The following is a 12,957-nucleotide window of genomic DNA, read 5'->3' as shown; positions in this document are numbered from 1 at the left end:
AAAAGCAGGGCTTTTGGGACTGGATCTTGAGAAGTTGCCACAGGACCTAAGAATCCGACGAGGGTAAAGCTGAGCCGACCTGCAACGACGACACCTCCGGTGGAGCCCTGCTGAACCAACTCACCACTTCCTGACGACAGAGGAGATCTCCCTGCCGGAGAGTCTCTTCCCCTGACTTGTGGGAACAACCAGTCCCCTTTGCTTTTTCTTCGCCTCAGGACGCAGTGGTCGAATTGCCCGTGCAGAGCACCTCGGCAACCGGATAGCCACTACCCCTGTACCGCGACCAAAAGGTGGTGCCTTGTGACGGCGCACTCCGCGGCTGGTCTCTTCCCTGGTGGTGCAACGATCTTCAACTTTCCTTCGACAACGAGATCCCCTCTTCTCTTGGTAAAGACCGGACGTGCACCCACCGCCAGGAACAACTGCCCCCACCGGAGCTGTCTCTCCACAATCAAGGCACTGTGTCCGCCTGGCTTCCCTTGTTGCCGGATAGAGTGAGGTGTCTTAATCCTCGCCTCTCCATAGGGTCGCCTCCAAGCTTTCTCTAGCGTGTTGTTCTGAACTGGTCCAATCTGCCGATAACAATTTGCTACAAAGACTAGAACGCATTTCCACTAAGATACTTTTTGGGACATAACGCCTCACCTGGCCTCTGAACTTTATGATCTACCGTGGTTCTTGTCTTCTTGCCTTGCATTTGTCCATTAAGTATTGGAACCGTGTTGATTTCGTAACCTGCTTATTTTTCTCTCCCGTCCTAACGAATACTAGAGTGCCATCTAGGTTGAAGCATACACCTCTCTCTGCAAATAAGTGATGCTGGTAAAACCTAGACTCGTCGAACTATTGTTAGGGGGATTGATCTTTTTCTTCGTAGAGTAATTGTAATTGAAGTGTTTGCCGTAATAGTGCCAGACTGTTTTCTATAGATGTGTCGTTATAAATAAATACCTTTATATCTTTACACTGGAGCCTTGTTGCGTGTTTGCTTGTTTTACTGTGAAGAATTGCCCTATGTTGTATACTCCACATATTGCCTAACTCTTCTTGAGGGAAGTCTGACTGCTCAGCCACAGCTACCAAGTGAATCTGTGTGGTACAGACTGCTACCAATTGGGTTTACTGCCAAACACCTGTAGTCCTAAATCTTTTGCAGTGGTCCCAGAGGGAACTGCACAGGTTTCCGCCTAACACTGGTGTACAGCGGTGGGATTTGTATCGAGTATACAGTTTAGAGTGCTTTTCGACACTTTAGGATAACTAACCACAAAGTTTAGCACTAAAAAGCAACTTTCAAAAACATGTCAACGATGGAAGCTTACAGTCAAGAATCCTTGTCAGGTGAAAATACTGAGAGTTTACGAGCTCTCTGTAGGCAAGAGAATCTTTCTGTAAGGGGCAAGAAGTTAGAACTAATAGAGAGATTGCTGGCGAACCAAAGTCTGGGTACTGGTTCAGAGGAACCAATTTCTCCAGCAAATGTAGATAACAGTGATGGTGTTGATCTAAATCGTAATTCTGATGATAGTGATGAAGAGGCTGAAGAGGTAGGAGAGGCTAACAAAACTGTCTCCCCTGCTCCTCTACCTGCCTTACCAGCTGTACCTACGGGGCCCATACCAGGTCCCACATGTAACCCTGCTTATTTTGAACTTGAAAAAATGAAGCTCGAATTAGAATACAAACGGTTCTTGGCTCAATCTGAACGAAACCAAGAGCTTGAGTTCAGACGGATGAATGCCCAGGCTGAACAGAAGCAAGCTGAGTTAAGACTCAGGGAAATAAACTTAATCACGAGTTAGAGATGAAAAAGTTGTCTATGGAAAATGCTTCTCTCTCCTCTGGTTCCTCTAGGAGCTCCAGTCCCAAAAGACCCCGGATGCCAAAGGAATTAGTGGGTATGTATGAACCGAGATTGGATGTGTTGGATTGGTTAAAACTGTTTGAGTACAATCATGGGCTCCAGGACATCACCGGGAACGATTTACTTCCCTGGTTGTTCTCTAGGCTCCCTCCTGTTGCGACTGATGTGGTAATGGAATTGGGCGAGGCGGATAAGACGGATTACGAAAGTGTGAAACTAGCTTTGATAGCTAGATTTGGGAAGACCCCTTCCCAGTATCTTAACAGGTTTAGAACCCTCAAAAAGCATGATGGTACCCCTTGGGCTACCTGGGTGAGGGAAGGGTTGAAAAACTTAGAGGGATGGATTAAGGATTACAAAGTGAACACTTATGAGGGTATGAGGAATCTTTTTATGTTGGAGTCTATTTATGATGCCTGTTCTCCTGAGCTCAGACAGCACTTGGCTGATTCGAAGGAATTGGATTCCCGGAAGCTAGCTAAGGCTGCTGACTTGTGGGTTGCCAAGAGGGCTACTCATAAGGATTCTGGGGCAACTCAGAAAAAGGATGAGGGAAAACAGCCTAAAAATGACTCAAAAGAGAATTCGAATAACTCAAATTCCAAAGAGGGCCCCAAACAAAACCAAAAGGGTAAGCCACCGGGAAAACCACAGCAGAATAGTATGTCTTCTGGTGCCAAACCGGAAGGAGGCCAGAACAAGCCACCATTCCAGAAAGCATTCGGTAAATGCTTTGTTTGTGGCTCAACTGACCACGTGAAAGGAGATCCCAGATGTAAGGGTAAACCTTCAGGGGTCCAGCTTGTCTCCTTAGCCTTCGCTCCAGAGAAGGAAGTCCAAATGGCAAGTGGAAACTTTCTACTGCTAGCTGATGAACCCATTTTAGTCTCAGCCAGCGTTTCTTTAGTATCTCTGGGGTTGTGGGAACAGCAAAATTTAGATGTCTATAATTCTATCCCCAATAATACTAAAGAGTATTATAAGGACAGTGTCCAGGTGAATGGTCAGGAGACTCCTGCCATTACGGACACTGGGGCCAGCATAACTGTGGTCGATAAATCATTTTTTCAGGCTGAGGATGTTGCTAAGGCACCCAAACGCCTCACCAAGTTAGCTGGAGGGCCTGTGCAGATGCTTCCCCAATTACCAGTTCTCATCCAGTGTAACGACATGACTGTGAAGATACCTGCCAGCATACAGAGTGAGGTACCAGGACGCGTACTGTTGAGTAACGATTTGAAAACTCTCGGAGTTGTATCGCATACTCCCAGACCTCCTAGTAAATGGTTACAGGAGCTAACCAGACCCGCAAGAGAGAGGACCATGCGCGGTACTCTCCAGGAGATGATGAAGAAAGAAATCACTCCTGCTCCACTGGAATTGTCGGCCGCTGTCTCGAAGAAAACAGAAGCGAAAGGGAAACCTAAGACTTCTGCCCCGAAACCAGCAGCCGGCATTACAGTGCAGCCAACACGGACTTCCCCGCGGTTGTCCAAAGTTACACCCATAACTCCAACTCCGGCTGAGGCTGAGAGGGAGGTACAACCCTGTGTGATAGAATTAGACTCTGAGGAAGAGCTAATGGAAGGCCAGGAACTCATTGGCGATCTGGATCCTGTTGACCATCCTGAGCTGCAGTCTTTACTGGCAGAAGGTGGACCCAGCAGGGCAGACTTCAGTAAGGGACAGAGAGAATGTCCAACTCTGGAAGGTCTTCGCCAACAGGCAGAAGCTCAGGCTGAAGGGCAAGAGCCTGGGAAATACAGGTTGCACTGGGAAGATGGCCTCTTCTACAGTGAACTGACGGAGTCTGCACCTGGAGACTACAAACGACTTGTAGTACCCCAAGAGAACAGACCACAGTTCTTGCAGTTAGCCCACAAGATTCCTTTGGCTGGTCACTTGAGTTTCAAGATGACTAAGGAAAGGCTCTCTCTCTACTTCTATTGGCCGAAGATGGGGGCCGAAGTGGAAAAACACTGCAGGATCTGCCACACCTGCCAGACCTCTGGTAAGGTTGGCTCAAAGAATGTGGCACCTTTAGTGCCTCTCCCAGTTGTGGGAGTCCCATTTGAGAGAGTAGGGATTGACATTGTTGGTCCCCTTGATCCTCCAACCTCCTCAGGCAACAGGTTTATACTTGTTGTAGTAGACAATGCTACTAGGTATCCTGAGGCAATTCCTATGAGGACTGTTACAGCTCCGGCTGTGGCTAAGGCCCTCCTTGGTATTTTTACTAGGGTCAGGTTTCCTTAGGAAGTAATCTCTGACAGGGGGTCAAACTTTATGTCCCACTACATGAAAGCCATGTGGAAAACCTGTGGAGTTACTTAAAAGTTCTCAAAAGCTTACCACCCACAAACCAATGGGTTGGTAGAACGGTTCAACCGAACCATGAAGAGCATGATAGGTGCTTTAGAAGAACCCCTTAAGCGTAAGTGGGACCTTCTACTGCCATGCCTTCTCTTTGGTTATAGAGAAGTCCCTCAGGAGGGAGTAGGTTACTCTCCCTTCGAGCTTCTCTATGATCATCCCGTCAGAGGCCCATTGGCCCTGATTTAGGAGGGGTTGGAGAGTGCTCCTTCCCCCAAGCCAGTCAGAGTGACTGACTACGTGATAGGTCTCCGGAGGAGAATGTCGCACATGATGACGGAAGCAAGCGATAACTTGAAAGCTGGACAAGCATTGGTCAAGCACTGGCACGATCAAAAGGCTAACATGGTTGAGTTCGCTCAAGACCAGCTCGTTCTCGTTATAATCCCAACAAGGCAGAGGGCCTTGCAAGACAAGTGGATGGGACCCTTCAGAGTTGTGGGTAAACTCAGAGAGGTTAACTATCTGGTGGACTTGGGCAATCCCAAGGAGGCTCCGACAGTCTTTCACACCAACCGACTCAAAGCGTATGTCTCAAGACCCGATGTAGGAGCGTTGCTTCTAGCATCATCCGAGGAAGAAGAAGAGAGTGAAGCTCTTCCGGATCTCCTCAGAGGTTTACCTTTAGACGGAAAAATTGAAGGAGTAAATCTCTCCTCCAATCTGACACCCGAGCAACAAGAAGAGTGCAAATCTATGCTGAATCAGTTTGCCTCTCTGTTCTCGCTGTCACCAGGCTTGACCCCTTGGGGCCAGCACGACATACTCACTGTTGACTGTCTGCCAGTCAAAAGCAGAGGATACAGAATGTCAGAAAACGTACGAACCCACATCAAAGGTGAGGTCAGTAAGATGCTCGATCTCGGGGTAATAGAGCCCTCTACTAGTCCATGGTCTAGCCCAGTTGTGTTAGTACCAAAGACCGGATCTAAAGAACTTAGATTCTGCGTGGATTATAGAGCTCTTAATGCAGTCACCAAGACTGATGCCTACCCTTTGCCAAGATCAGATGAGTTGGTGGATAAACTTGGCGCCACCAAATTCCTCAGCACATTTGACTTGACGTCAGGCTATTGGCAAATAGCCCTGACAGACCATGCGAAGGAGAAAACTGCATTTTCTACCCCCGTTGGCTTATACCAGTTTAAGGTAATGCCTTTTGGATTGAAGAATGCACCTGCTACGTTTCAACGGATGGTAAACCAGGTTCTGAATGGGATGGAGGACTTCTGCATGGCATAATTGGATGACATCTCAATGTTCAGCAATTCCTGGGAAGAACATGTAACCCACCTGAGAGATGTTTCGCAGGCTCTTGGACGAGCCAATCTGACCATAAAGGCGAGTAAATGCCAAATTGGACAGAGTAAGGTAGTCTATCTTGGACATGAGGTAGGAGGTGGAGAAATAAGGCCTTTGCTCAGTAAGATTGAAGCTGTGCAAAATTGGACAACACCTACTACTCAAACCCAAGTGAGAGCCTTCCTAGGCCTCACTGTGTAGTACAGGAATTTCATAGAGAACTATGGGACCATAGCTTCTCCACTGAATGTCATCTCCTCGCCCAAATTTCCTAAAAAGGTTAGGCTTTTGAAAACCTGAAAAAGGCTCTTTGCCAAGCCCCAGTACTCAGAGCTCCTGATTACCGCCAACACTTCATTGTGCAGACAGATGCTTCAAATGTAGGAATAGGTGCCATACTCAGTCAACTGGATGGGAAAGGTAGGGAGCACCCCGTTTGCTTCATCAGCCGCAAGCTGAAGGATCCTGAAACAAGGTGGGCAACAATCGAAAGAGAGTGCTTTGCTATCGTGTGGGCTCTGAAGAAGTTTAGGCCATACTTGTATGGTTCTACTTTTGTCATTCAGACTGACCACCAACCCTTGAGATGGTTAATGCAAATGAAAGGGGAAAACCCAAAACTATTGAGATGGTCGATCTGCCTGCAAGGGTTTGATTTCACCATTGAGCACAGGTCAGGGTGTCACCACCAACATGCTGATGGTCTCTCTAGGATGTATGTCATCGACTAGAGGTATGAGATTCATCCAGGAGTGGATTAAATCCTCCTGTCCCTTAGTCTGGGGGGGGGGCAAGTGTTAGGGAGAATTCTCTGGTTAGGCTGAATTTCCTAACCTAGTGAGTCTCCCAGCAGCTTTGCTGGATTTCTGGAGTTTGTTTTTTTCCATCCTGCCAAGAGTGAGACTCTTTTTCTCCCACTCTTGGACATGAATGTGTGTAATTCCTTTGAATGTCAATGTGTTCTATGGGCTATGGGGTCCTTTACTCCATAGGGTCTCATATGTTTTGCTATGTGTGTTACACCACACCCTCCGTGCCGTAACACTGAGGCGTCCTAGCGGACCTCCCTCATAGACTCCATACCCGGGGACTGACTACTGTCTCCCCGGGCATGTAAAGTCACCATTGTCTTTACTAGACCTAAATTTACTAACAGAACTAGTACAAACCATCTTATTGTGGACGTACTAGTAGGGGTAATTCGATTACTCCTGGATCTGTTACTCGAGGGGGCACTGTCCCGTCCCCCCTCGTCGAGTTTTGGCTGGTGGCAGTGGAAACTACTTGTTATGTTCGACCCCGAACATAACCCTATGGGATTCGTCCCATTGTTGGAGATTGATACTTTTTCTCGTTTATATCTAACGTACCACCGATCTACTTATCTTAAATAAGTCTATCGGATGGTATTTTCTGCCAGAACTCGGTTTGTAAAATGGCGTCTGTGTTCATCTCTGTGACTCCTAAACCAAAGGTCGAGCCCTTTGTTCCACTTTTGGCGGGCTCTGTACAGAGACCCTCCAAAGTGGTGCCATTCTGTCTGGGTTACCACATGGGTGTGGGAGGGGGTTTAGGCACCCTGGACCGAGTTGCCTTGCCAACTCCGGTCGCACTCTGGAGTGATTGGCCCAAGTGGTGAGCCTCCCTGCTCACCACTTAGCATGTGTTGATTGACAGCTAGGCTGAATGAATGGGGGTTCTCTGCATAAAAGCAGGGCTTTTGGGACTGGATCTTGAGAAGTCGCCACGGGACCTAAGAATCCGACGAGGGTAAAGCTGAGCCGACCTGCAATGATGACACCTCCGGTGGAGCCCTGCTGAACCAACTCACCACTTCCCGACGACAGAGGAGATCTCCCTGCCGAAGAGTCTCTTCCCCTGACTGGTGGGAACAACCAGTCCCCTTTGCTTTTTCTTCACCTCAGAAGCTACAGAAACAGTACTTGATTGACACATGTCCCACATGACTACAGCCCTCCCATGCATGCACCGTCACTGCGTGTGAAAGGGAGGCAGATGGCACACATTGATGACAGCAAGATGGAAGATGAACACATTTGCTGCATGCTGCCTAGCAGTGGCATCACACATTGGCCTGTGATTGGCAGGTCAAATACACATGCCATCACACAGATGGCATGTCCCCTAGCCATAAAGTGAAGAGGGAGAGGAGGGCACCAATTGTTCATTCAGTCTAGTTTGCTCATGAAATTGATTTTTTCATTGAAATGGTTCAAATGTTTAACCTGGAGCTGCCAGTCCAAAATGGTCCTATAGCACAGGGACATGTCTAAACAAATCATGTCCAGGAAACAAAGCCAGTCCACTGTACCATAGCCATGTCAGACATGTGACAATAGGACTGAGAAATGCTTAGTAAAAGTGGTGGTATGCAAACAATCTGCCTGAATAAAAAGAGGAAAATAAGCAACAATGTTGTGGCAAGATGATATGATATGATATGATATGATATTTGTAACGCGCCTATACACAAGTGTGTTGGGCTGGTTGTCTAATGTTGGCAGAAGGGATACGGCTATACCCAAATGCTGGTGCGCAGAATGTATTGGATGAGGCACATGGGTGACCCAAACCACTCAAACACACACACCCTCACCTGGCACCCAAACAGAAGCCCTCACACACACACCATGCACATGGATGACACACACATGCATGTGCACTCACCGGACAATGCTGCATAATCTGCCAGTTCTCCCACGCCTTGGATCTGTTCCTCCGTGACGTAGGTCCCAGCAACCTGCTCATGTGGAGTGAGTTCTAGGTCCTCTGCTGTAGACCCACCTCCAGTCACTAGAGTAGCGGCATGACTTGAGGCCAGCTTATTCTTTGCCCTGCGCTTCAGGTCATTCCAGCGCTTGTAGCATTCAGTAGCTGTGCGCCTCACGATTCCAAGGGCACTTATGATGTCTGCGATGGTCTGCCAGTGTGCCAGACGTTGCGCAGGTGTGGTCTTGGATCCTGCAACAATCACCATTTCACGGTCATGTGCGGACACATACTCTACAAGTGCATTCAGTTCGGCCTCATTGAAGCTGGGCTTCCTTGACGGGTCGGACTGTGTAGCCGTGTCTGGGGCATCAGCCTCTACTGGACGAGCACTCTTCCTCTTCTGCTTGGAAGGTGGTGGGGATCCTGAGTGTCCTACGCTGCTCTGGACACTAGGGGCAGGAACCCCGGTGGACTCTGTACTAGGAGTATGGGATTGCACACTCAGCATGGGAGTCGTTGCAGGCATAAGCTCAAGTGTGATGGTGTCAGGGGGAATGTCAGCAGGATGGACTTGGACCGACATTGTCCTGGCTGGGTGTGTGAGAGGTGGGGTGGATGGAGCCGCAGCTGCCCCGGCAGCCTCCCCAACCTGCCTGCATGGGGCAGCAGATGACCTAGCTGCCCCTGATCCTCGTGGCCTGATGACACTAACGTGCACCGGCGCACGTGGCCTACACCTGCTGACCTGGAAGTCAGCCATGGAGTCACCCTGTGCCAGGTCTGGTTCCACAGTGGGCTGGTCCAACAAGGGCTGAGCATGGATGGTGTCAGCCACGTTATCCTCGACCGGGGGGGGGCATGGGTGTCCCTGACTGGTCCTCCACACATGGGGGGCTAGGGGCACCCTGCAAGTCACAGCCACGTCCCCTACCGGATCCACCATGGCCACCACTTGGGGCTCGGCCACCTTTGCCACCCTTACGGCTTGTTCGCCTCCCAGCCATTCGGTCCCGGGGGACAGGATGCGGTGCTCTTTGGTTGCCGCTGGATGTCGGACCATGTGCACAGCGTGTGAGTCTGGGCAGATACAAACATCAGAAATGCTATTACGTTGAGTAATGCATGTCTTCTCCATGACCACAGAAGATGTACATTCAGACACCTGAACAATCTCCGAACTCCATGTCTTGAAAGTGGTATGTATAGTACTTTGCTAAAAATCTAGGACTGTCACACAGTCCATCGCCAGGTAGCTCGAAATGTTTGCCAAAGAATGTGCTTTCAGTTGACATCTGTACAGTTTTCTAGGCTTGACTAATAGCGGGGAATAAGAATTCCCTTTGATATTTATAGTACTGGGTTTTAGCAAGGAACTGAACTCCCACAAAGTGACAGACACTGGACATCTTACTGAAAGTGGAGCCACTGAAAAGTAAAGTTGCTGAACGTACTAGATTTCCAGCTGGCACTTTGCCCAGCGTAGGTTGAGCGGGCCATGAAAATGTATCATGGAGGTGGACACAGCTGGCTTGGCTTTTCAGGTTAGTGCCTTGTAATAAACGAGGCACATTCACCAATGGCTTCCCGCATATTTTCCCCCTCAATATATGGACACATTTCAGTATAATCTCTACCAGGCATCTGTCGAATACAATGTATTTTGGCTCCTTTTTAGCCAATTGTCCTGCATGAATGTGTTTTGGACCTCAACTGTAGTCAAGATCTTTGGCAAGTTCCTCAGTCAATTGCATTGAAGCTTCAGTCTCCGTTGGCTCAGCTTGTTATTTGCACACAAATTTGAGACACAGTCAACATCGATTGGGTGGACTTTTTTTTTTTGTTGCAAGTGTAGATTATGTCAAGTGGTCAGCGAGGAATTCAAATGCATCTTTATTCAGTTTCATCGTGTCGCTTTCTCACATTGTAGCAATGGTCCAAGAACACTTTGCTTGCTTTGCCGGTCACATTGCGTTCACTTTTAGGCCATTGGACATGAGCATCACGAGTCTGCTTAGTGACTGGACCACGCTGCTCCTCAAATAGTAGTTGCTCCGTGGTGAAATTGGTTTGGCAAGCAACATCTTTGGTTTCATTTGTTGTCTGTCTTTGTACTTCATTTCTTTCTGCAGACATACAGCAGATAACGTGTTTTTGTATTTAAAGTGCTATGAAGAAAACACTAGACTAAAACACTTCGAGAAAATGAAACTGTTTGGTACCATTTTTTTCTTGATGAAACCGTGGTCTTCTCTATCCCAACCGCACCAAGCAAGCTGAAAAAAAAATGTGTTTATATGGTTTAAATCAAGCACATTTCATTGACACGCAAACAAACATATTTAAATATCTACAAGCAGAACCAACTAGATTTAATTTTTTAAATTACTACATAAAAGTGTATTTGCAAATGCTATTTGATGTCCAATTGTATACAATAGTAGTTTATGTTCACCTCTGATCCATGTGCCTCCACTTCTAATTCCACACCTTGTGTGAATTCCTTGAATAGAATATTCATTTAAAAAAAAAAAAAAAGTAAATCGTATTGGAAATTAAAATCTTTCATCGCACACAGCACTTGAGCAAACAGTGTACGTCATTTAGTCAAAATATACATTTCAAATTTCACCCTTGTAGATGGCAAGTGTGCTTGATCAGAGATCACTGTGCAAAACATACTGATTGAAATGTTGCCCACAAACATTTTGCAATGTATTCTTCATTAGGGAGGAAGTGTAATGTTAAAACTGAAATCATAAAAGTTTGAAACACTTCATGTTTATATGCATGTCACTGCCTAATTAGTATCCTATGTAGGATTTACTTTCTTTAATTCAAGACAACTAAGTCTGCATACCTCATGCTCTGGACCAGCTGCAAAGGATGATGTAGTTGTAGTTGTAGTCGAAGTACAAGCATCCCCCTGTAACACAGTACTTGTTTTAGTACGGATGAAAACAGCGAAAGGGAACTGAGACAGCGGGATGCAAACAATGGTACATATAAAGAGAAACCCATGAATGACCCGATAGACGCTTGTTGTTGTTGACTCCGGAACAGAAATAGATGCAGAATCTTTCTCCTTCATTTTCAGTGCATTGTGATAAAGTGGTCCAAGGGAAAATTAGATTTGCGTTTAGATATGTGGGAAGATCCAACTGTCGAGTATAAACTTCTGCATGTCTGTAGGGCTCACCATTGGTATACTGGACGTGTCAGTGGTTTTGTCACTTGCGAGGGCCTGTGCTTCCGTCAGTATGCTCTCCTAAAGAAATGGACATGTCAAGCAACCGATTACAAAAACATTATGCTTCTTTTGAAGTGCACTATGGCATTGTTTTCTAAGGTCATAATTACTTAATTGGAGGCTCCATAAACCAGGGACAGATCTATAGTAAAATGTGGTATAGTGAAAATGTAATACAATCTAGTAAATATGCAAACTTTAGTAAGACACATTTACACTGGAAGCACCAATCCGTTCATGAAGTTACCTTTTCAGTACCCCACCGCCTACAGCTAATTCATCATCCGGGATTCACCTGAGGCAGCGTGTGCATCAATAGAGTTGGAATTGCATTTGGAAGCAATTCATGAGAAATTCTGGGACAGCGCTTTTATTTTTTTTTTGTGTACTTCAATTGGTCCTACGTATCGTCTGTAAAGTGCAGATGCAGAATCAATTGGACCTCACGTCCTCCAAGACATCCTGTGCTCTACTTTCAATCTTGTGTACCGCAAAACAACATTCCATCTTCTTATCAAATCAATATTCCTCAGGAATGTATGCAGGACTGTGCCCTGACATTTGACATGGCTCCTAGAACAGCAACCGAAAACCATACAAGCAGGTATTCTTGAAAAATCTATAAGATGTGTATAAATAAAAAGAATTAACAAAAAATTGTACTGTATGCATGAGCTGAAAGAAAGATGCAATTCTATTACAATGGACATTGATTACATGTGCTTTATATCGAGATGAAAACACTTGAATTATTAGACAATGGTAAAGTCATTGAGCGGAATGAACATTGCACTACTGGGTACATTAGGTCGAAATCGGTAGAAAATTTGAGATCAGAAATAGATGAATATAGAGAAGTTAATAGGTGACCTGCCCTTACCTTGACTAACAAACAATTAGATTCAGCAAGCAGAGGAGCGAGTTGCAGGAGAACAGGTAGCATGATAAAGAGTTGCCTTCCAGTGCTCCGAGATGTTCTCTGGCAAAATATGAAGGGATTTATAAAGGATCAGAAAAGTGGTTGTGTATGTGAAGAGGGGAGCCTGGAGATGCTGGGTATGGGGGGGCGTGTGAACAATGTCCCCTGTGCAGAAGATAGTGTACATGGTGTTTGGCACCTTGGCTGTACCCACCCACCCAGTACTGTAGTGGGTTAGAATGGAGGGGGGATCGATTGTTGCGGAGTAGGTGAGCGTAAAAGGGCACCAACCATTCTTTCATGCCCCTCCATAGACTTTCCACCGGTTGGCCGCACTTTATTTATGGTCTCTTATTTTATTGTTATCCTATGTACGGCACTGCCCCCCCCTTTCCACCCGCACTTTTCACTCCCCCCCCTGCACTTGCACAATCTCTATGCCACAGGGCCTAGTAACATCGTTGTCTGTCTTCCCGCTGTTCCCCCTCCCTTGTCTCATCGCGCCTTGAAACTATT

Source organism: Ambystoma mexicanum, chromosome 9 (assembly GCF_040938575.1).
Source record: "Ambystoma mexicanum isolate Mex_15411 chromosome 9, UKY_AmexF1_1, whole genome shotgun sequence".
Classification (NCBI taxonomy): domain Eukaryota; kingdom Metazoa; phylum Chordata; class Amphibia; order Caudata; family Ambystomatidae; genus Ambystoma; species Ambystoma mexicanum.
The sequence above is the reverse complement of the archived record's forward strand: the minus strand, read 5'-3'. Positions refer to the sequence as shown.